This window comes from Lolium perenne, chromosome 4 (assembly GCF_019359855.2).
Source record: "Lolium perenne isolate Kyuss_39 chromosome 4, Kyuss_2.0, whole genome shotgun sequence".
NCBI classification, from domain to species: Eukaryota; Viridiplantae; Streptophyta; class Magnoliopsida; order Poales; family Poaceae; genus Lolium; species Lolium perenne.
This window is the reverse complement of record NC_067247.2, coordinates 342,978,038-343,000,651: the sequence shown is the minus strand read 5'-3', so window position 1 is coordinate 343,000,651 and position 22,614 is coordinate 342,978,038. Positions and strand designations below refer to the sequence as shown.

General features: G+C 44.1%; 1 long non-coding RNA gene across 2 annotated transcripts; it reads left to right on the top strand.

The window, feature by feature from the left end:
- Positions 1-18,523: 18,523 nt before the first annotated feature.
- Positions 18,524-21,625, top strand: LOC127297135 (uncharacterized). 2 transcript variants are annotated; one of them, XR_007848893.2, is made up of 3 exons: positions 18,530-20,337; positions 20,414-20,496; positions 20,705-21,625. It is a non-coding gene; the product is annotated as an uncharacterized lncRNA (long non-coding RNA). The 2 variants fall into 2 exon arrangements; XR_011743935.1 differs by having other exon boundaries at positions 18,524-20,337; positions 20,414-21,625.
- The last annotated feature ends 989 nt before the right edge of the window (positions 21,626-22,614 follow it).

The window sequence follows — 22,614 nt, the reverse complement described above, 5'->3', positions numbered from 1 at the left end:
AACATTTCTTCTTCAAACTCTGTAAGCTTAGAACTAATAATAACAGGATATATTTTCTTATCATCAATATGAGCATATTTAAGATTATCAGGCAAAGGTTTTAAATCAAAGACAGGATCTTCCTTCGGTGGCGGTGTCGTACCCAGATCTTCCACCGGTAAATCATGCTTAAGAATAGGTTGGCGAAGAAAAATTTCCTCAAGCTCATCTCTTTCTTTCCTAAAAACTTCACTCTCGCTATTCTCCAAATGTTGCTGCAAAGGATTATTAGGAACAACAACAATAGATGCACACTGTTCCATTTTAAAATCATTATTAGACAAATCAGCTTTATAAGGAGTTTTGGTAAATTTAGAGAAGTTAAACTCATAAGATTCACCAGCAAATTTAGTCAAAATTTTCTCTTTCTTGCAATCTATAATAGCTCCACAAGTATTTAGAAAAGGTCTACCAAAAATGATAGGACAATAATCACTAGCGTGAGAACCAAGTACCAAAAAGTCAGCAGGATATTTAATCTTACCACATAGAACTTCCACATCTCGAACAATACCAATTGGAGAAATAGTTTCTCTATTAGCCAGCTGAATGACCACATCAATATCTTCAAGTTCACAAGAACCAATTTCGTGCATAATCTCCGTGTAAAGCTCATAAGGAATAGCACTAACACTTGCACCAATATCACATAAACCATAATAGCAATGATCACCAATTCTAACAGATAGCATAGGAACACTAGCTTGCTTGGGTTTATTAGGATGTGAAACAATATTAGAAGCATCTTCACAGAAAATAATATGACCTTCCTCCAAATTTTCAGTCACAAGATCTTTAACTATTGCAACAGCAGGTTCAACTTTTATTTGTTCTTCAGGTTCTATAGGTTTCTTTTCACTTTTATGAACCGCACTATTTATAACAGAGTACTCCTTCATTTTAGCAGGAAAAGGAGTTCTTTCAATATAAGCTTCAGGAATAACATGATCAACAGTTTCAACTACAACGCATTTATTAATAGATGAATCAATTTTATCTTTATACGGTTCATGATACTTATCAAAATTCTTCTTAGGCAATTCATAATGAGAGGCAAAAGCTTTATAAAGATTTGCAGCAACTTGAGAATCAAGACCATAAGTAGCACTCATATTTACGAAATTTATCAGTATCCATAAAAGCTTCAATGCATTTATAATCATAATTTATACCTGATTCTCTATCTTTGTCGTTCTCCCATCCTTCAGTATTTTCCTGGATCCGATTAAGAAGGTCCCTTTTAAACTCTTCCTTATTACGCGTGAATGATCCAGAACAAGAAGTATCCAGCAGGGTCTTGTCTTCAAAAGAAAGTCTTGCATAGAAATTATCAATAATAACATTACCAGAAAGCTCATGAATGGGGCATTTGAGCATTAAAGACTTCAATCTCCCCCAAGCTTGGGCAATACTCTCTCCATCATGAGGCCAAAAATTATATATGCGATTCCAATCCTTGTGGATTTCACTTGGAGGATAGAACTTAGAATAAAACCGGGCACAATATCATTCCATTCAAGAGAATCCCCATTATCCAGTAATTTATACCAGTGCGCCGCTTTACCAGACAGCGATATAGAGAATAGTTTCTTCCTCACTTCATCCATAGCAATACCTTCACACTTGAATAAACCGCATAATTCATGTAAGAACAGTAAATGATCTCCAAGGTGGACAGTTCCATCCCCCTGTATAACGGTTACTCACTATGCGTTCAATAATTTTCATAGGTATTTTGTATGGTATCTCTTCCTTACCTGGCGCCTCATCCACTACCTTTGCAGTAGTAGCAGGTTTTCCAAATAAACATTCAAGAGGAGATCTCTCCATAATGAATTATGGCAGCAGGCAGAAATAAAATCAGCACAAACAGTAGATATTTCCCTTACAAATTCCACTTACCAATAGCGCTTCACTCCCCGGCAACAGCGCCAGAAAATAGTCTTGATGACCCACAAGTATAGGGGGTGTATCGTAGTATCTTCGATAAATAAGAGTGTCAAACCCAACGAGGAGCAGAAGGTGTTGACAGGCAGTTTCGATGAAGGATTCACTGTAAATGCTCACAGACAAGTATTCAGGGGGTTTTGATGTAACAGATGAATAACGTACGAGTAAGTAAAGTGCGAGAGTAACAATTGCAGTGAGTGGCCCAATCCTTTTTAGCACAAAGGACAAGCCGGTTTGTTTACTTATAATGACCAAACGTTCTCGAGGACACACGGGATTTTAGTCTAGTGCTTTCGCTACATACGGCTAATTAATCTTCATTGTTTTGATAAGTGTTGTGTGGGTGAACCTGTACTAATGTACCGCCCTTCCTAGGACTAATACATACTTGTGATTATACTCCTTGCAAGCATCCGCAACTACAAGAAAGTAATTAAGAATAAATCTAACCACAGCCTTAAACTCTGAGATCCTGCTATCCCTCCTGCATCGATATACCAACGGGGGTTTAGGTTTCTGTCACTCCGGCAACCCCGCAATTGGCAAACGAGTACAAGATGCATTCCCCTAGGCCCATAAAGGTGAAGTGTCGTGTAGTCGACGTTCACACGACACCACTAGAAGAATAACACCACAACTTAAATATCATAACATTGAATATTACTCAACCATACTTCACTACTAACATTTAGACTTCACCCATGTCCTCAAGAACTAAACGAACTACTCACGAGACATCATATGGAACATGATCAGAGGTGATATGATGATGAATAACAATCTGAACATAAACCTTGGTTCAACGGTTTCACTCAATAGCATCAATAACAAGTAGAAATCAATACCGGAAGAGTTTCCCCTATCAAACAATCAAGATACAACCCAAATTGCTATGGCGGTGACGATGTCCAGCGGTGGAGACGGCGGTGATGATGGTGGAGATGATGATGATGGTGATGGAGATGATGTCCAACTCGATGGCGGTGACGATGGCGTCGATTTCCCCCTCCCGGAGGGAATTTCCCCGGCGGATCTCAGCCCGCCGGAGAGCTCTTTTCTCTCTGGTGTTCTCCGCCCCGCAGAGGCGGCTGTAACTCTTCGCGAGGTACCCTCTGTGGCTTAGGTCTTCGGGACGAAGGATTTCGCGAAGAAAAGGAGGCGAGAGGGGCTGTGGGCCCCCCACCTCACCAGGCGGCGCGGCCAGGCCATGGGCCGCGCTGGCCTGTGGTCTGGGCCCACCTTGGGTCCCCTCGACTCCGCCTTCTGGCTTCCTTCGTCATCTGGAAAAATAGGATTTTTGGTATAATTTCCTTCCACAGTTGATCTTCCGAAATATTGCGTTCTGACGGTGCTTTTTCCAGCAGAATCCTGGCTCCGGTGCTCGATCCTCCAATAATGATGAAACATGCAAAATAGATGAAATAACATAAGTATTATGTCCAAATATAAAATATATCAATGAATAGCAGCAAATTATGATACAAAATAGTGATGCAAATTGGACGTATCATGCTCCTATAATACCACGGTTGAAACGTCTGTTCAGGAACAAAGAGCATGCCAAGTTGTTGCAATGGCACAAAGAGGACCGTAAGTCGGACGGGGAGTTGAGACACCCCGCAGATGGAACGCAATGGAGAAAGATCGACAGAGAGTTCAAAGATTTTGCAGCTGACGCAAGGAACATAAGATTTGGTCTAGGTACAGATGGCATGAATCCTTTTGGCGAGCAGAGCTCCAGCCATAGCACCTGGCCCGTGACTCTATGCATCTACAACCTTCCTCCTTGGTTGTGCATGAAGCGGAAGTTCATTATGATGCCAGTGCTCATCCAAGGTCCGAAGCAACCCGGCAACGACATCGATGTGTACCTAAGGCCATTAGTTGATGAACTTTTACAGCTGTGGGGCAGACCTGGTGTCCGTGTGTGGGATGAGCACAAAGAAGAGGAATTTGACCTACGAGCGTTGCTTTTCGTAACCATCAATGATTGGCCTGCTCTTAGTAACCTTTCGGGACTGTCAAATAAGGGATACAATGCATGCATGCACTGCTTACATGAGACTGAAAGTGTACATTTGCCAAATTGTAAGAAGAACGTGTACCTTGGGCATCGTCGATTTCTTCCGAAAATTCATCTAGTAAGAAAGAAAGGCAAGCATTACAACGGCAAGGCAGATCACCGGCCGAAGCCTGCGGAACACACTGGCGCTGAGGTATTTGATATGGTCAAGGATTTGAAAGTCATCTTTGGAAAGGGTCCTGGCGGACAATCAGTTCCGAAGGGAGCTGACGGGCACGCAGCCATGTGGAAGAAGAAATCTATATTCTGGGAGCTAGAATATTGGAAAGTCCTAGAAGTCCGCTCTGCAATCGACGTGATGCACGTTACGAAGAATATTTGCGTGAACCTCCTAAGCTTCTTGGGCGTGTATGGGAAGACAAATGATACAAAGGAAGCACGGCAGGACCAGCAACGTTTGAAAGACCCTGATGACCGGCATCCGGAATGGTTTCAAGGTCGTGCCAGCTACGCTCTGACCAAAGAAGAGAAGGTCATCTTTTTTGAATGCCTGAGCAGTATGAAGGTCCCGTCTGGATTCTCGTCCAATATAAAGGGAATAATAAACATGGCGGAGAAAAAGTTCCAAAACCTGAAGTCTCACGGCTGCCACGTGATTATGACGCAATTGCTTCCGATTGCTTTGAGGGGGCTCCTGCCGGAAAATGTTCGAGTAGCCATTGTGAAGCTATGTGCAATCCTCAATGCAATCTCTCAGAAGGTAATCAATCCAGAAGTTCTACCACGGTTACAGAACGATGTGATCCAATGTCTTGTCAGTTTCGAGTTGGTGTTCCCGCCATCCTTCTTCAATATTATGACGCACCTCCTGGTTCACCTAGTCGATGAGATTTCCATTCTCGGTCCTGTATTTCTACACAATATGTTCCCCTTCGAGAGGTTCATGGGAATATTAAAGAAATATGTTCGTAACCGTGCTAGGCCAGAAGGAAGCATCGCCAAGGGCTATGGAAATGAGGAGGTAATTGAGTTTTGTGTTGACTTTGTTCCTGCCTTAAGCCGATTGGTCTTCCTCGATCGTGGCACGAGGGGAGACTAAGTGGAAAAGGCACGATCGGAAGGAAATCAACGATATGTATGGACGGCCAGTCTCTGACTGAAGCACACCACACAGTTCTGACCAATTCCAGCTTGGTGGCTCCGTACTTTGAGAAACACAAGAATATTTTACGCTCGGACAACCCTGGGAAGCCTGAATCCTGGATTAGGAAGGCCCACATGGAGACTTTCGGCAGTTGGTTGAGAAAACATTTAATGAATGACGATCATGTTGTAGATCAGCTGTACATGTTGGCCAAGACACCATCTTCGACTATAACGACTTTCCAAGGGTACGAGATAAATGGGAATACATTTTACACGATCGCCCAAGATAAAAAGAGCACCAACCAAAACAGTGGTGTCCGCTTTGATGCAGCAACCGAGAATGGGCAAAAGGTCACATATTATGGTTACACAGAGGAGATATGGGAACTTGACTATGGACCCTCCTTTAAGGTCCCTTTGTTCCGGTGCAAATGGTTCAAGCTAACAGGAGGTGGGGTAAAGGTGGACCAGCAATACGGAATGACAATGGTGGATTTCAACAATCTTGGTTACCTTGACGAACCATTCGTCCTAGCGAAAGATGTCGCTCAGGTTTTCTATGTGAAGGACATGAGTAGCAAACCGAGGAAACAGAAAGATAAGAAAACGATCAGTACATCATGCGATGATCCAAAGCGCCACATTGTTCTTTCAGGGAAAAGAAACATCGTGGGAGTGGAGGACAAGACAGACATGTCAGAAGATTATAATATGTTTGCTGAAATTCCGCCCTTCAAAGTGAACACCGACCGAAGCATTAAGTTAAATGATGAGGATGCTCCATGGATACGGCACAATCGTAAGCAAGCAGGGACACAAGGAAAGAAATGATGTGTAATAATTTATTGTACCAAACTTTGTTGAATGGATCATGTGAATTATATTACCCGTGATGTGTTTAGTGTCCATTTTCGAATGATTCGAGATACCACTGATGATACATGAAATTTGGAGTGATTTAGTCATACTCCTGCCTAGGCGTATAATATGCATACTCGTAGTCTTCATAGCCGCCGCCGTTGTACTGGTAGTCGTCGCCTTCTAAGTTGCCGCCGTCGTCGTCGCTGCTGTCGTCGCTGTCGTCGGGCGGCGCTCGTGGCTCGAACTGAGGGTAGCGCAGGCGGGGGGTATCGCCGGCCGTGATGTAGTCCATGACGCTCTGCAGAGTCCGGCCGTACCACCATAGCCGACGGCCGGCCTCGTGGAAGTTCCCAGGAGGCAGACCGTCCTCCTCATACCTGGCGAGCGCCCTCTCACGCCGATTGATGAAGAAGGCGTCCCAAGTATGCTGGTTATCGGGATGCCAGCGGGGATTCATCCGCTGCTCCGGCGTGAGGTCGAGGTAGTAGTGGTTCGTGATGGCCGCCCGGCGCGCAGTACCCTGAGGGACGGGAGGGACCGGCACGCCGCCGGCGCTTAGGCTCCAGCCGGCGGGGACGCGGTAGCCCAGTGGGCAAGGGTAGTTTGAGGCGCAAAGCTCCTCCACCTGCTGGTAGGTTAGAGTGGGTGCGGTGGAAGCCATGATAGAGTGATGAGAGATTGTAGAGATGTGATAATGCTGGCCAAGCCGGGCTACATATATGTAGTGAGAAATGGCGGGAAAATGGGAGCGGGAAGAAAGAGGGGGGAAGAAAGTGGCGGGAAGAAAGAGGCGGAAAGAAATTGGCGGGAAGAAAGTGGCGGGAAGAAAGTGGCGGGAAGACAGTGGAGAAATGGCGGGAAGAAGAGGAATCCAAAGCTGGTCATATAATCCTTAGTCCCGGCTGGCGGGAAGAAATATTATTTGTATTTTTAAATTTTTTAAATGAATTAGTTTTATTTTTCTGAATTTTTTGATATATTATTTATATTTTTAAGATTTTGAAATAAATTAGTTCTATTTTTCTGAATTTTTTGATATATTATTTTGTATTTATAACATTTACAATTTTTTGATAAATTATTTATATTTTCACATTTAGAAATAAATTAGTTTTATTTTTCTGAATTTTTTTTGATATATTATTTGTATTTTTCACATTTAGAAATGAATTAGTTTTATTTTTCTGAATTTGTTGATATATTATTTTGTATTTATAACATTTACAATTGAATTTTTTTTCGAAAAAGGCCTTTAGTCGCGGTTGGCCAGCTCAATTCCGCGGGAACCGCAAAAACGCGAAAAATGGGCTTTAGTCGCGGTTGGCCAGGCCTACTGCGACTAAAGGGTACCCTTTAGTCGCGGTTGGCCTGGCTAACCGCGCCTAAAGCCCCTTCCTTTAAATACCCGCGCCCGCGGGGCGGCGCATCAGTTCTTCTTCCTCGCCCGCTCCGTCTGCCGATCGCGCCGCGCCCGAAGATCTTCTCTCTACGCCGTCAGGCTGCCCGACCTTCACCGGCCGTCGTCGCACTCGACCGTCGCCGCCGCTCGAAGTCTTCTCTCTCGCCGCGCCGCCAACACCAACGTGCCTCTCGTCTTCGCCGCGCGCAAGCCGCCGTCTCGGGCCGGTGCCGCGCTGCCGCCGCCACAGAGCGCCGCCGCCCGACGACGACAGCAGCGTAAGGACCGCGCGCGCCGCCGTCTCGGATCGCCGCCGCCTGCCTCGATCTCGGCCGTCCGCCGCCGCTGCCGCGCGCCCTCGCCGGCGGCCGTGTCCTGCAGATCGAAGAACACATGCACGTACGAGAGGGAGAGAGAAGGGTCAGGGGGCTAGCCGTCCCACTTTTTTTTGTTTTTTTAATTTGTAACTATAAGTACTTAACAAAAAAATTACTTAACAAAAAAAGTACTTAACAAAAAAAAAGTACTTAACAAAAAAAAGTACTTAATAAAAAAGTACTTAACAAAAAAAGTACTTAACAAAAACAAAAAAAGTACGTACCGCCGGGGAGGGAAACAGAGAGAGGGAGAGGAGAGAGAGATCGAGGAGGCCGGCCGGCCTTTTTTTTTACAGTTAGTCAAATTTGAAACTAAAATTTGTAACTAATTAACTTCAAATTTGAAACTAAAATTTGTAACTAACTTCAAAATGAACTAAAATTTCACTTAAAAAAGAACTCAAGCTTTCCTCGTCACTATTTTGAAGTTAATTAGTTACAAATTTGCCGGCCGTGGCATTAACAAATTTGTAACTAATTAACTTCAAATTTGTAACTAATTAACTTCAAATTTGCCGCCGTCGCCGTGTTCTCCCTTCTCTGCGCCGTCACAGCAAAATTAAAACGGAGTTACAAAATTTGACTTACAAAAGAACTCAAATTTGACTCAAAATTTGACTTAACCACCGCACGTATACGGAGGGGGGAGCGAGCCCCTCGTCGCCCCCTCCGTATACGTGCGGTGTTTTTTTTGGGATCGAGAGGGGCGGCGAGGGTTATGTGTGTTGTCCTCGCCTCCCTCTCCGTGACGCCGTCGTCTGCCGCCCCGTCTCGCGCTCTTCCGCGACACCCTGCTCTCCCACCCCTTCCTCGCCCCCTCCTTTTTCCACCGCCCTTTCGCCACCGCCACCGCCCCCCTTCTTCACTTAATTAATTTGTTTTTACTACATGTTTTCAGGACTGACATATGGCGGACGATAGAGCTGACCCGATTATGGACAACTATGATCCGGACGCTGAAAACCATATGTTCGGCATCATAAACGGCGATATTCTATATGTGCCGACCGGACAAGAAGAAGATGATATCTCTTCTTATCTGAACCTTGACGGTGAAGATGAAGGGCGCCGTCAGCAAGATGATGCCGAAGAAACGTCGATAAACGACGATCTTCAATTGGAAGTAGCAACCACCTCCGGCGCCGAGGTATATATATACATTGAGCCTCTGTTTGCTTACAAACTAACTGATTTGAATAAATATGTGTGTACTAACGCGCGCGACTCTCTTTCTTATTTTAGCCCTCGGCCGGATCGTCGAAACAATCGAGTACGTCGTCAAAGCGTGGCGCAACCAAGACGATGAAACAAGGAGAAACATGCACCATCGAGGTTGTCGAGGAAGCAACCGGCAGGCCGCTGGAGCCCCGCAAGAACGCCACCAAGTTTGTCAGCCAATGCGGAGCCGTTGTTAGAGACAACGTCCTGATCACCGTCCAGGAGTGGAATCAGCCAAAGAAGGCACGTCTTGGTTTCACTTTTGTCGATAAGAGAACAAAAAAAGATTGCTTCAAGAAGCTTATGGAACATTTCGTTCTACCTCTGGAATACCAAAAATTCGATGAGGAGGGTAACAAGATTGAGGAAAACAAGGAGAGGAGGAGGCTAGTCAAACAGTTCGCTCTTCATAAGATGTCCGACGCATTCCGGAAATACAAGCAAAATCTAGCCCATGACTTTGTCAAGCAGAAAAAGACTCCGGATTTCAACGGACAATATGAGAAACTGCAACATGATTGGCCAGAATTTGTGAAGCAAAAGAAATCGGAGCAGTTCATTCAAATATCGAAAAAATAAGGAAAATGCGGCTAAGAAGGAGTATAATCATATTATGGGGCCAGGAGGGTATCGCCTTTGGGAGCCTAGGTGGGAGAAGATGGAGAACGAGCTGAGGGCGCGAGGAATCCGTCCAGGTACGGAGGGATGGGACCCAAGGGCCAAAAGCTGGTGGTACGCGCATGGGGGATCGCTGAACCCGGAGACAGGGGAGTGTGTTTACCGGGGCAAAATAATTAAACCCACCCAAAAGCTTATTGAGGCAATGAGGGATGCTCAAGAGGGGAAGATCAAGTTCAACAGAGAGAACGACGCGCTGACAAAAGCCCTCGGGAATCCTGAACACGGAGGACGTGTACGAGGCATGGGGCACATTCCGTGGAAAATAGGGTTCCCCCAGAACGATGACCCGTACGGTTACAGAAGCCGTAAGAGAAAGATGGATCGGGAAGCAGATGTTGTGGCGCGGTTGGCATCGGAAATGGATGTGATGAAGAAAACCGTGAGTGTACTAGTAGCCGAAAGAGATGCAGCTCGGGCGCAGCATGAAGATCATCCATTGGATCTCGGAAGTCAGCAGCGGAGAAGCAGCGTGGCTTCTACGGAGGCCCCACCGGCTGGTGCACCGACGATCGAAATTACTGCACCGGAGCCTCTGGTGGTCGAAATTACTGCACCGGAGCCTCCTCGCTACCCCGTGGACGATATAAAGGAGATGAAAGAATATCATCTGTATTATCCTATCGGGAACATGTCCATGAAGGTAGCCATCGGCAGTGCTTTACCATGTTTACCTGGAGCACTCCACCACAACAACCCCATTCAAGATGGCTATGCTCGTGTCACGGTGGAGGACATAGTCCAAGGGTTTGAGGACCTGGACATTGACATTGCTACACCTGAAGGGGCGAGAAGACTTGGAGATGTCAAGCGTCAGTTCATTCTATGGCAAAAGAAGTTTATCAAGTTTCCAGGCGAGGCGCCAACAAGTCCACCCCCCTACGGTGGTGGTGGTGGCGGTGGCGGTGGTGGTGGTGGTGCTTCACCTACACCTCCTTCACGTCAGCCGACGCCGCCCCCCAATTCACCTCCGGCGGGTAAGCAGCTGCCGCCCCCTAGTCCGCCCCGGGCGGGTAAGCAGACGCCGCCCCCCAATCCACCTCCGGCGAAGAAGCAGAAGCAGCAGTCCTGGAGTATTAACCCGGACCCTTATGTACCTAAGATAACAAAGGTACCTGAGCCATCACTGAAGCCTCTCCCCACGAGGCCTTGTGAACGTAGTGCCGAGGAAGTCGAGGCGGCCGCGACTGCTGAATATGAGAAATGGAAGGCGGGCTGCAAGAAGAAAAGAGAGCCCGAGCCCAAGCCAGTATTTTCTGATGAGCAAAAGAAGTGGGCTAAGTCATTTTTGAACACACCGTCCCAAGCCACGAAGAATCTGCCTGACGACTATGCACGTGAACTTCGTAATCAGGCACGCATGTTCAAGGAGAAGAAAGAGGAGGCCGAGAAAGCGGAATTAGAAAGTAAAAAAAGCGGGAAACGAGTTGCCCAGCTCGGGGAACAAAGTAAACAATCGATTGCACCGCTTATAGTGACAGCCGCCGGTCCGGATGCCCCCGATATCATAGAAGCCGCGGCAGCACAGGGATTGACTGTAACGAGTGCCAGAGAACAAGCGGCCAACTTAGGTATTACTCTTCGTGAACTGTTAGGCCTTGATGAGGCGCCAGTGAAGGAGGTAGTACTTACATATGTGAAGAATGGGCCTCTCGTCGAGCCTGCGCAGGAAGAGGATCTACCTCCACAAATGAAAGGTCTGCTGAATTGGTACAAGGGTTACATAAAAAATAAAAACGCCAAAGAATATATTTATGCGGAAGTTGGATATGAGCATCACTTCAAACATTATTCTGTACAAATTCATCTGAGTGAATTGTTCCAGCTTTTCAATCTGCGCGAGCTCGACAAATCTATCATCAGTTGCTACGTTCTGTAAGTGATTTATTTCTACCCCATCTCGTTCATATTGCCTGCACAATATATATGTCCTAACTATATTGTTGTGTCCGCTATTATACATGCAGATTGAAGATTAAGGAATGCAGAGTAAGGAACATCCATGATGTTGGGTTCATTGACCCACACATCGTTAATGGATATACGTTACAGCATCACCCCGCCGACGTGGAGGCAGACCTGTGGTAGTTTCTTACAAAGCAGGAACTCAAAAGTGATATTCTATTTCCTTACCATTTTGGGTGAGTGTTTATGTCTTGAGCACATTCTCTTTTGTTTACTCCATGCATGGTATGTGGCCGGCTAATCGATGAGTTATGCATGACGTACTGTGCATGTATCGTGTCCGCAGGTTCCACTGGATTCTGCTAGTAATTAAAGTTGACAAATCAGAATGTCTCGTCCACGACTCTCTGAATATGGATCCGGCGCTTTAGGCCGACATGAGAAAAATGATTCAAAAGTAATTGTTTTTCATTCATTTGCGCTCTATATCGATCGGCCTATTTCGTTCATTTCCTAATTAAGCTTCAAGTAATTAACTAATAACTCACTTGTTCATTTAATTTTCTTTGCCTCGTAGGGTTTGGAGACGGTTCTCAGATACAAAGGTCGGTGAATTCAAAAAAGAGCTACATTTCATGCGGTCAAAGGCTAAGAATGGTGGCGATATTCAGCCACCGGGGACCAATCTATGTGGATACTATGTATGTGAGATGATCCGGAGATACACCTCTGAGCGCGTTCCGAGTGATACCAATGCTCAGAGGAATAACCTCCGGATGATGCTTAGTCCAGAAGCTCGCTTCCGACCACTTCAAGAGGAACTAGCTGGATGGTTCAGGAGGGAAGTCCTCGATCCTAAAGGAGAACACCATTACGAGGACGTAGAACTATACATGCATTAAATTATGTATGGAAACTTGTTCAAACTTGTATATGGTCATCCGATGATATTGAATATATATTGTATATTCCTCTTGAATTCTTTTTGGTTCTAATTTCAAATTTGTTTGAAATTGTACATTCATATGCATGTATGTAGTACCGTAGAATATGTGAAACTCCTTCAAAATTACAATAAAGCACAAAAGAAATAAAACAATACAAATTAAACATAAAACAGGTTTAGGAGGGGGGCAGGTTTAGGGGGGGCCTAAAACCCTAAACCTGCGGCGGCCTTTAGTCGCGGTTGGCCAGAAGAACCGCGACTAAAGGTCCTCCGCCCCGACGGTCGCCTGGCGCCCACGTGGACGGGCCTTTAGTCGCGGTTCGTAAGCAACCGCGACTAAGGGGGGGGGGGGGGGGGGGCTTTAGTCGCGCTAATTTGGTCGCGGTTGCGCAACCGCGACTAATGGCAGTTGCGAACCGCGACCAAAGGCCCTTTTTCCACCAGTGTACGGATATACCATTGCTAATGTAAGTTTTGTGTTCATAAAAGGATGTCTTAGATTCGTTTAAATTTAGATATGTAAGACACTAATTTAACATGCCGGGAGGCCGGGCCCAAACTAGTCGACGACTTCCTTTCTCGGTTGTGGACGACGAAGGGGCTGCCGAGGCGAGGAGAAGACGATGGGAGCGCCGCCGCCGTAGGAGGGAGCGCGGTTAGCATGCAAGTTCAAGTCCTGGAAGATGGAGTCCGGGAGGTCATGCACGTGCGCGTCCGCGGTACACAGGCGGCGTCCGCGCGAGGGAAGTACGCCGGCGTCCGACTTGACGATCGACGGCGAGAAGAATCCAATTAAAAATTTGATTTGAAGCCTAGATTTGAAATAAATGGAACATGCCAAGGTTCATTTTTGCAAAAGTTAAAATAAACATGGGGAGGGAGGTCGGGCTCCGATCTGTACGTGTGGATAGGACTAGCCACGATCGATCCATCGAGCGAGCATGTGAAACACCGATCCTCTATCGCTTAATAATTTTGACCTGGCCGACCTACTACGTGTTGTCGTGGTCGTGGGGATGGATGGATCATCTCCTCAACCGTCGACGAGGTTCCTTCCGGCCTCTTCTCTCTGCTTCTATACCTTGCTTCTTGCGGTTGATTTGTAGGACGACTCGGAAAGTTCGTGTGAACATTTCTCCTTTTCTGCGACAGGATGGCTCTGCTGAATAGCGGCTACAGGTTTGGGAAAGTTTGCAGCATTTGCCTACCAGCTTGTGTACCCCTCTTTGCTAGATTAGTGGGATGCCGAATGCCATGTCGCCACGCAGGTGTTCTGCTGCTCCAAGGAACGCAAGTACCCGTGCACACGGTACTGTTCCTCAACCATGCGTGTGCATGGTCAAAATGTCTCAAAATTCACGACGATTCAGGCTAAAGATGAGAATGGAAGGACAAAGTTAGGCAAGTACTGCATCACGGATCTACGTTGCCTATGCATGGCTGCCGCTCGTCGTTCGATTTCGTTTTCTGTCATACACTTTCACTAGTCGTATATCTTGCCTCACGACTTGGAAAAAGTTGGGATTCCGCAAGTTAGTTCCTTACTTCTAAGTTACTCTGTGTCCACACACCAGGCAACTGCTTTTGCAACGTGTTAACCCTAAAGGGGCGCGCCTTCGGCTCGTGCTAGTGTTTGTAGTCGTCGCTAGGTGGTTCGAATACCAATTTGTAATTTTCTTTACGTTTTGGATTATTTGTACTACTGTTGATGATTATTAATAGATCGGTGGATCTCTCGCAAAAAAAAAAAACTAATCCACCGGACAAAACACTTATTTACGTCAGACTTGATGTACATTTCGGTAAATTTTGTAGTTTTTTTTTGCTAAGTCAACACTAAGAATCACACGACTAGATACCAAGATGTGCAATAGGATAATAAAACTGACATTAACTGAGAAGTGAATATTCCGAGTGATTGTTGAGAATCATCCACTGCCTCGATGCAGGGACCAGGTGTTTCAACCTCCTTTTCAAAAAAAATCCATAGAATTTATCCTGTAAGAAAAGGGATAAAGGGATGATATAATTGCCCGATGTCAACAGCTAATTGGAAAATAATTATTTTTAAGTTGATTGAGCTATGGATTCTCCCATATACTTAGTATCATATTTTCTATCATCTCACAAGGTGTGAATTTTTTCTTAACGTGACGATGTATTTTATTGATGGAACTTAGTTTTCTAGCTACTATCAACTCAATAATCAAACGAGTCGTAGTAATACATTTTTTTAGAGCAACCATGTATTTTATTGATGGAACTTCAAGTTATATGAACCAAACAAACGTGGATAATAAAAGGCAGTCCACAAGTAGATAGTTGTACTAAAATATTTATAGATAGAACCCTTAAGAATAGAAAAAAAACAGAACTATTATTAATTAGGGTTTTCTCCAATCGCCGAAACTAGCGGTTGCTGCTAAACTACAATGCTGCTTAGACACACATTGCAACAGAGGTGAGTGTCCATTATCCGAAGAAGCATCATCGCTAATAAGGCTTTGTGAGTCAAGGAACATGCCTGCCGTAAGTAATGAGGCACGTGTCGATCTGTCACGTCGACCTAGGGCCGTCTGCTGCCTCTGTGGACCAAGATCACTACATCTCACCGGTTAAGTTGAGGAATAACGACATATCACCACCTTCGGGCCAACATATATCCTCGCCCAAGAGCATCCACCTCCCCCGCTCCTCCCATCCCCAGTGCCATCATGGATAATGTGGAATGCTAGCCACGTGCTGACAAAGGGATCACATTAGATCCGAAGAATGACGAGTAAACGAAATTGTTGATCTAAAGTATTGCAAGCACACATAGCCACATAGGAAGCCGTGAGTTTTGCCAAATCCTTTGTATGTTGGTATAAATTATGCAAAAAAATTAAAATAAATAAAAATACATGTGTTTGACATCACATATTTAAAATGACAACACATACTTCAATTTCTGGCTCCGCCACTGCCTGTGAAGACCGCCGCTAGTGAAAGAGTGGAGTTGCGGCAAATGTATTTCCCCGAGCATCGCTCCCACCGCCCCATTGATGCACCACAGTAGACAAATCCTAATCCTAATAATTAAGCTTGAATGGAGGAACGAGTATCCCCTCTCTGCTGCCGCTATCGCCTTAGGACGGGGAACCGGCGAAAAACGATCGGTCGATTGGTGGAGATCTGGGTAGCTTTGCTCGGATCACAAGCATAGTAATACTTGGGCAATGCTTCGCTGGTTTTTTTTTTAATACATTTGTGCGCTATAGACTTCTACCCATGCTGTAATAATCATATATTAGTAGATTATTGTTGCGTTGGTGATCTGATGTGCTCTTTAGAAACTGTTTAGTGCACATCGATCGATTTAGTCAACTAACCTTTAAAGTAACAACATTGGGGCAGAGGCATATAGCCCAGAGTGGCTACCTCGGCCTCCCCCATGGCGTCCTTATTAAAAATATTTTTAGTTGAATGACTGACTTGGACGTCGCCGAGAAGACATATATTCGCGACCGGTGCATGCGGCACCGTGCATGACAACGACGATGAGATGGCGAGTGTAAATCGATCCATCGGAGGATTTGTTTTTCACCCTGAAAGATGCATGCAAGTAGGGTTTCATACCAACAACAACAAAAAAACAAGCACGAGTGGGTCACGCGTCACAATAAAAACGCCATGTGTGGAGGCCTTATATATGCCTTATCTAGTATCCATCTGCTCTAAACTAAGCGATTCAATTTATCAAGATACGTCAGAAATTCAATTCGGCTCCCGGGTGCGTATGCTCCCTCTATCAAAAAAAATTATTTTGAAGTGTCAAAATAATTAACAAAAAATTCTACATGTACATCTTCATAATATATGTGCGTTCGTCAAGTTTCAAGAAAAAACCAATATTTTTTGTGGACTATGTAAAAAAGAGAAATTTTATCTTGTAAAAAACATTATTTCTAGCATTGAGTTTTGTCTTTTTTACACACGTCACATGAGAAGTTGATTTTTTATGAAACAACTTTGTAAGCGTGTAGCACGTGAAGATGTACGTGCGAATTTTTCGTTTCAATTTTTTTGAAATTCAAAATGTGTGTAAGATGTATTTTAAACTAAAGGGAGCATATGCTCCCATGTTCCAAAATATCACTCCCTATGTTTCTTCTATCTAAAATATTAGAAAGTGTGTGGATTCTCATCTTAGTTTTAGTGTGTAGCTACATTTGTATCTAAAAAAATAAAGTCACTTATTTTAAAATGGAGGGAGTATACTACTACCTCCGTTTTAAGGAATAAGACGTCCTCGTTTTACGTGTTTTTTATTTGATCAAGAATTACTTTAAATAGATAAACATTATTTGTATGAAATTAGTATCATTGAAAAGTTCTTTTTAATGTGAATCTAACGATACTAATTACATATAATATAAACAAGATTTTGTTGCTCAATTTTTATGGTCAAAGTTCGTCTTAAAATACCCGTGTGCCTTATTCCTTGAAACGGAGGTAGTATATATGTAAGCTGCAGCTGTTTGCTGAGACTGTTGTGCGTTTGGGCATTTGCATGGACAATGTTTTGGTGTGCACTTATTTGATTTTTCTACTTTCAAATAGCATTTTTTTTGAAGTTTTTGAAACTAAATTTCCCTAATAATTCGCCTGCACAAATATTCAACTATCGACGTAATTTGTCGTGTAGCTATTTAGCAGTATCTTTAATTTGCGAGTCAGTGAGCACCTATATTTTTCCAAAAGTAATTTCTTGATAGAAAATTTACCTATCTTTCCTCCATAGAGGAGGTCAACCCTTCCATTTTGCATCTTCTTACCGAAGTTGAGATTCCTATTAACAAAAAATATATTGCTTGTGTTTTTTTGCGAGAAAATTGCTCCGCCTATTGTAGCGATACGATGGATGATGGAAAAAAATTCTGAACTATGACGCTACGGTACTAATTTGAAGTTTCTTGGTGGATGAGTACAACCTCAAACAGGATACACCGAAGGACTAGCTATTGATAGAAATTTTACCTACTCCCTCTGATTCATATTACTTGTCATTAGTATTGATGTACCTAGAACTAAAATATACTGTATTTAGATACATCTATATTAGTTGCAACTAATATGGATCAGAGGGAGTATACTTTTTCCGCAGTAATTTGTTCCATAGCTATTGATTCAAGGAGTTCAACACTTTCATTTCAGGGTCTTCTAATTGCAGTTGAGATCCCTGTTGAGAAAAAAAAAATACCGCTCATGTTTTTTCTCTGGAAAAAATGGCTCTATCTTTTCTAGCGATATGTATGGACGCTGGAAATTATTTTTGGCACTACGGTACTAATTTTACATCTTCTTGATGGGTGACGACAACCTCACGCAGGATACATGGAAGTACTAGCGCACATGAGAAAGAAGGTGCGTCACTAGCAGTTCGACCAAAGTGGGTATGGATGGCCTCGACGAAAAACCTGGCCATCGAAGGCACATGGGAGGGACGCGGCCCCGCCGCTGCCCGGGGCCGTGCGCAGGGGAGATCACCGTGCGGCCACGCGTCGGCCGCCGCTGCCGCCGCCTCCCGCCAGGGCCTATCCATCCACCATCTCTCGAAATCTCCTGTTGCCCGCCTCGGCGCACTGGCAATGCCGCCGTCGCAGGTCCCAGTCTAGCCAGGGGCGAGAAAGCCCTGCGCAACCTGGACGTACGCATCGATCGCACAAGGCCGCGTCCTGATTGGGTAAAAATGGCCTGCCAAGTGCACCAAATGCCAGTGCCGTAGCTCCCATGGCTACCTGTGTAGACTCGGGGTCCGGCAGTCGCCGTCGCTATTGATGCCTTTGAGCCTTTCTACCGCTTGATCGGTCATTCCTTCTATCCCACCGCCGCCCTAGGCTCATCTGATGGGTGTCCACTGACCACTGGAGATTCCACAGGCAGACTAGCTAGCTCAACAGATCAATCATTACTACTAATAAAAGCCCCAGAGGGGCGGATCCAACACATCTGAGCCGCACAATCAAAATATCTGACGTCTCATGTCTCTTCCGTGTTTGACGGGAGCGGACAACTCATACCACGGTAATCCCTTCCCCCGCATGATTAACGAGCGGTTATCATCAAGATCCCATCGCCGCCCTCCCACCGCAGCCGTCCTCTCTTCGTCGCCGCCCTGCCGCCCCATCCTCCCTGGCCGCTAACGCCTTACAATCTACCCGTCCTACCGCCCTCAACGCCGGGAAGCGAATCCCCCCCCCTCCACGCCGGGAAGCGAGGCTGCCCTCAACACCGGGAAGCGAATCCCCCCTCAACGCTGGGGAATCGAGGCCGCCCTCCACGTCGAGGAATCGAGGCTGCCCTCCACGCCGGGAAGCGACGCCGCCCTGCACGCCGGGAAGCGACGCCGCTGCACGCCGGGAAGAGAGGACGACCTGAACACCGTTACTCCGACGACACCCACATTGGCTGAACTCACGCAACTCCACAACTTCCCTACAATTCGACCACCGGTTGCTGCACTTTCTTCAGGTTCAGCGTCTTAAATTTGAATAGAGACCTGTTGCCAACCAATGGTAGAGATCAAAGTATATCATATTGTTATGACAGAAAATTAACCCAGTTATCTTAAGTTACTGATATCTTAGTGCTTCGTGATACGCACTGATGCCAGGATATCAAACTCCTAAGTCACGGTTGTGTGTGCCATTCAGGCCACTCATCCACAAAAAGCAGAATGCTGATGGTGAAAAGGCCCGCTTCAAGAAATTGGACCAAGGGTCTTTTTTGCTTTGAAGGTTGGGACACTCTTCTACCTGTAGCTCTGTCGTAGGAGGAACGTAGTACATCTGTTTTGCGTTCATGTCCAGGTGCAGTTCCTTGTGAGTTGCACATCTGTATTGTGGTCCATTCTGATTGAGTATTATTCTTCTTGATATCTCCTACACAACTACATAATAGGCTGGTAGGTATTAGCATGAATGGAACCACTAGATCATAAAACGAGGTACAGATGCCTTCTCCATAATTCCGTTTGTTGCCCATATCTTATTCACGGAAAATCCTTGTGATATTGTTGGCACGTTATTTTTTGTTTTCTCGTGCTTGATTAGTGCCTTCCCCTCATGTGTTGCGAATTACTTGGGTTAGGATGAGCTGGACCAAAAATTTCATATTCAGCTTTGACAATGTGTTCTATGATGAGGCTGAACAATCTGATGTCTATATTTGTCTGACAGTCAACATTGTTAAACATTTTGATTATTTGTATTTCTTTCAAAATTTATGCATAAGGTAGTCTAGGATTTGTCATATTATAAATTTTGGTCATGACTGGATTTATTTAGGCACCATAGTACTAATTCAGTAACGAATATTGGGTTCATACGATGACATTGGAATAAATGGCACAATAATCCCTTATGGACAAGTATGCGTCACTGTAAAAGCCAGCTTACACAAATGTTTGGAAAAGCATGATCCATTGATAAACCCATTGTGTGTTAAAGTGAAGATTGGCCTACTGAAGTCTCAAACTTACACAAAGGCAGCATATATGAAATGAGATGATTCTATGACAGTGCTAACATTTCATTTGAACTTCACATTCGTGTAAACTGGAGTTGGAAAGACTAGCATCAAGTGTGGAGGTAAAGATAACACCATTGGGCATAAATTTAGATGTTCATAGGGGCCAAGCATCTTGCAGTACAATGAGCTGAAAACTGGACTGGTTCGGAGAGTTGTAATTGGTCCTTTAAGTGCTTTAAGAACATCAGCAAACATTAGAACATGGACCTTGAAGTTGACAATGGTAAGCATTCCACATGTGTATGCTGATTTTAGATTCACATTGATAGATCTTCACTTACATTGATTTGTGCTTTCAGAGTTACTCAAAAGTGCAGATAGCCAATGATGCAAGAACACTGGGCAGATGTGCGTTTGGATTTACCTTTTCCATTAGTAGCGAGTAAGTAGTATGCAGCTGCTCAGTTTTGCTTTCTTGGGATATTCTCAACTAACTAATTAAATTTGAAGTAAATATTTGTTTACCTTCCAATTAATGTTATTCAGATGTTTAGTTCTCTGTTTAGTACAACTGTTATGATTATTTTTTCTCTCCCTGTTATTTCAGTTTTGTAAATTGTTTTATAACTCGATTTTCATTTTATTTTCAGAAAAGTCCACCTAAAAGGTCAGTGAATCCTTTAATTTCTTTTGAATTTGTTGTGGAGGCGAGTTAGGAATGTATTCCTTGTTATTAATTTGGTGGATATACTGCTATGGTAATGGAGACTTGCCAAACCAAATCGTGTTTTCCCCATTTGAAGTGTTTAGAAGTTTCTCCGATACATTAAAATGTGTCAACAAGTCGAGGAGGAGCTTGACAAGGTGCAGGCGGTGATTCACACATGAACAGATGGAGCCTTTATGCAGCTTTTCAAGCTGTGGTAGTACGGCAATGACGACGACGTGCCTCCAGCTAGGGTCGAATGCGTATCGAGGGTATTAACAAGCTCCTCTCACAATGAAAAACTTTTTTTCTTAGAATCAGCTGTTTTAATTGTATCAACCGATTGGGCTGATGATGTAATATAGTCGGTGTGACTGCTGCATGAAGTACTTACCAGGGTATTAACAAGTAAACTTTGGATCCCTCTCGCTACTGCTCATTGATTCTGAATACTCATTTATAGGAGTATTGTTTTTGAGAAGCAGGAATATCTACATTATTTACATTGAGATATCGGTTGCATTGTGATCTGCAGGTGAGACTGGGGTAGGCAGGAGCCTGCCGTACCGTGTTAGTACATGACGTTGATGTCCATCTCATCGACATGGTTCGTTGCCGTCTACCTCAACATCGCTGAGCAGGCACTTTGGTACTCTTACTCCATTACGAGAGCTCTGGTTCTCTTGCTCTTGCATTGCAAGTGTAATTACACATTTTTTTCCCCTTGTATTGAAGTCTTTACCTGTGAACGTTTTAGTCATAATTTCTTAATAATTAAGTGACCGCTGAATGTAACTGTGTATTATATTTACTTCACCATGCCATCATTAGAATACAGAAATGGTATGTTTTACTTTATGAGTTCTCTTTAGATTAGCATTGATCAAGCGCTTACTTGTCTTCTTTTTGGGACAGTTATAACATGTACCTTGCAAAGCGTGTGCACTCAAAATTTTGGAAGTTCAAATAAACTAATGTGTGGAGCATAAATGAATTTTCGTGCGTTGCACGTGCAATCTTACTAGTGCGCACAAACATAATGAGTGAATCGCGATCCCATGCATGACTGCTATCTTCAAAAAAAAAAAAATGCATGCCTGCTTGCCATCGCCGTAATCACCTCGAATACTGTAAACAGAGGCTGAGTACATATATCCCTTTATTTTCAAACATTCGGAATCATAGTTTTAAGTTTACAAAAATTTTAAAAAAAATCTGGATGTAGATAATGATGAAATCTACAAACGTGCAAAATCTTAATGTGAAATTCTTTGTACCGTAGACTACACAAAAATGACAAAATCTGACAGGTTTTATAGTTTGAAATATGCACTATTCACTATTCTCAGATCTACACATTTGTCATTTTTGTGTAGCCTAAAGTACTAAGAATTTCAATTGAGATTTTGCATGTTTGTAGATTCCATCATTATCTACATCTAGAATTTTTTTACAGAATATTTTGAAATTTAAAAATATAATTTCCATTTTTTTTGAAAATAAAGAGCTACATGTAGCTCGGCCTCCTTTTGTCCACTCTCGTAATCGACTGGCCTTTCTATTTCCCGCAAAGAACAAACCTAGCAAGCAAAGCTGCGTGCATGCCTACCTTGCCTGTTGGTGACCTTCTCTTGTACCCCTCCCTTTCAAAATAAGTGCACTAAGGAAACACTTAAGGTGTTGACGATCAAAACCTACGCTGACGGGTTTTAGTCGGGGCTGTCGGCACATGTCTAGAGTCGGGCAGTCCAAGAGCATGGTCGTCGGTACAGGTAAGCCGTCGGCATAGGATATGCTACAAAAAAAGTCATCGGCACATGTCCGTCTTGGCCGTCTGCGTAGGAAAACCATCGG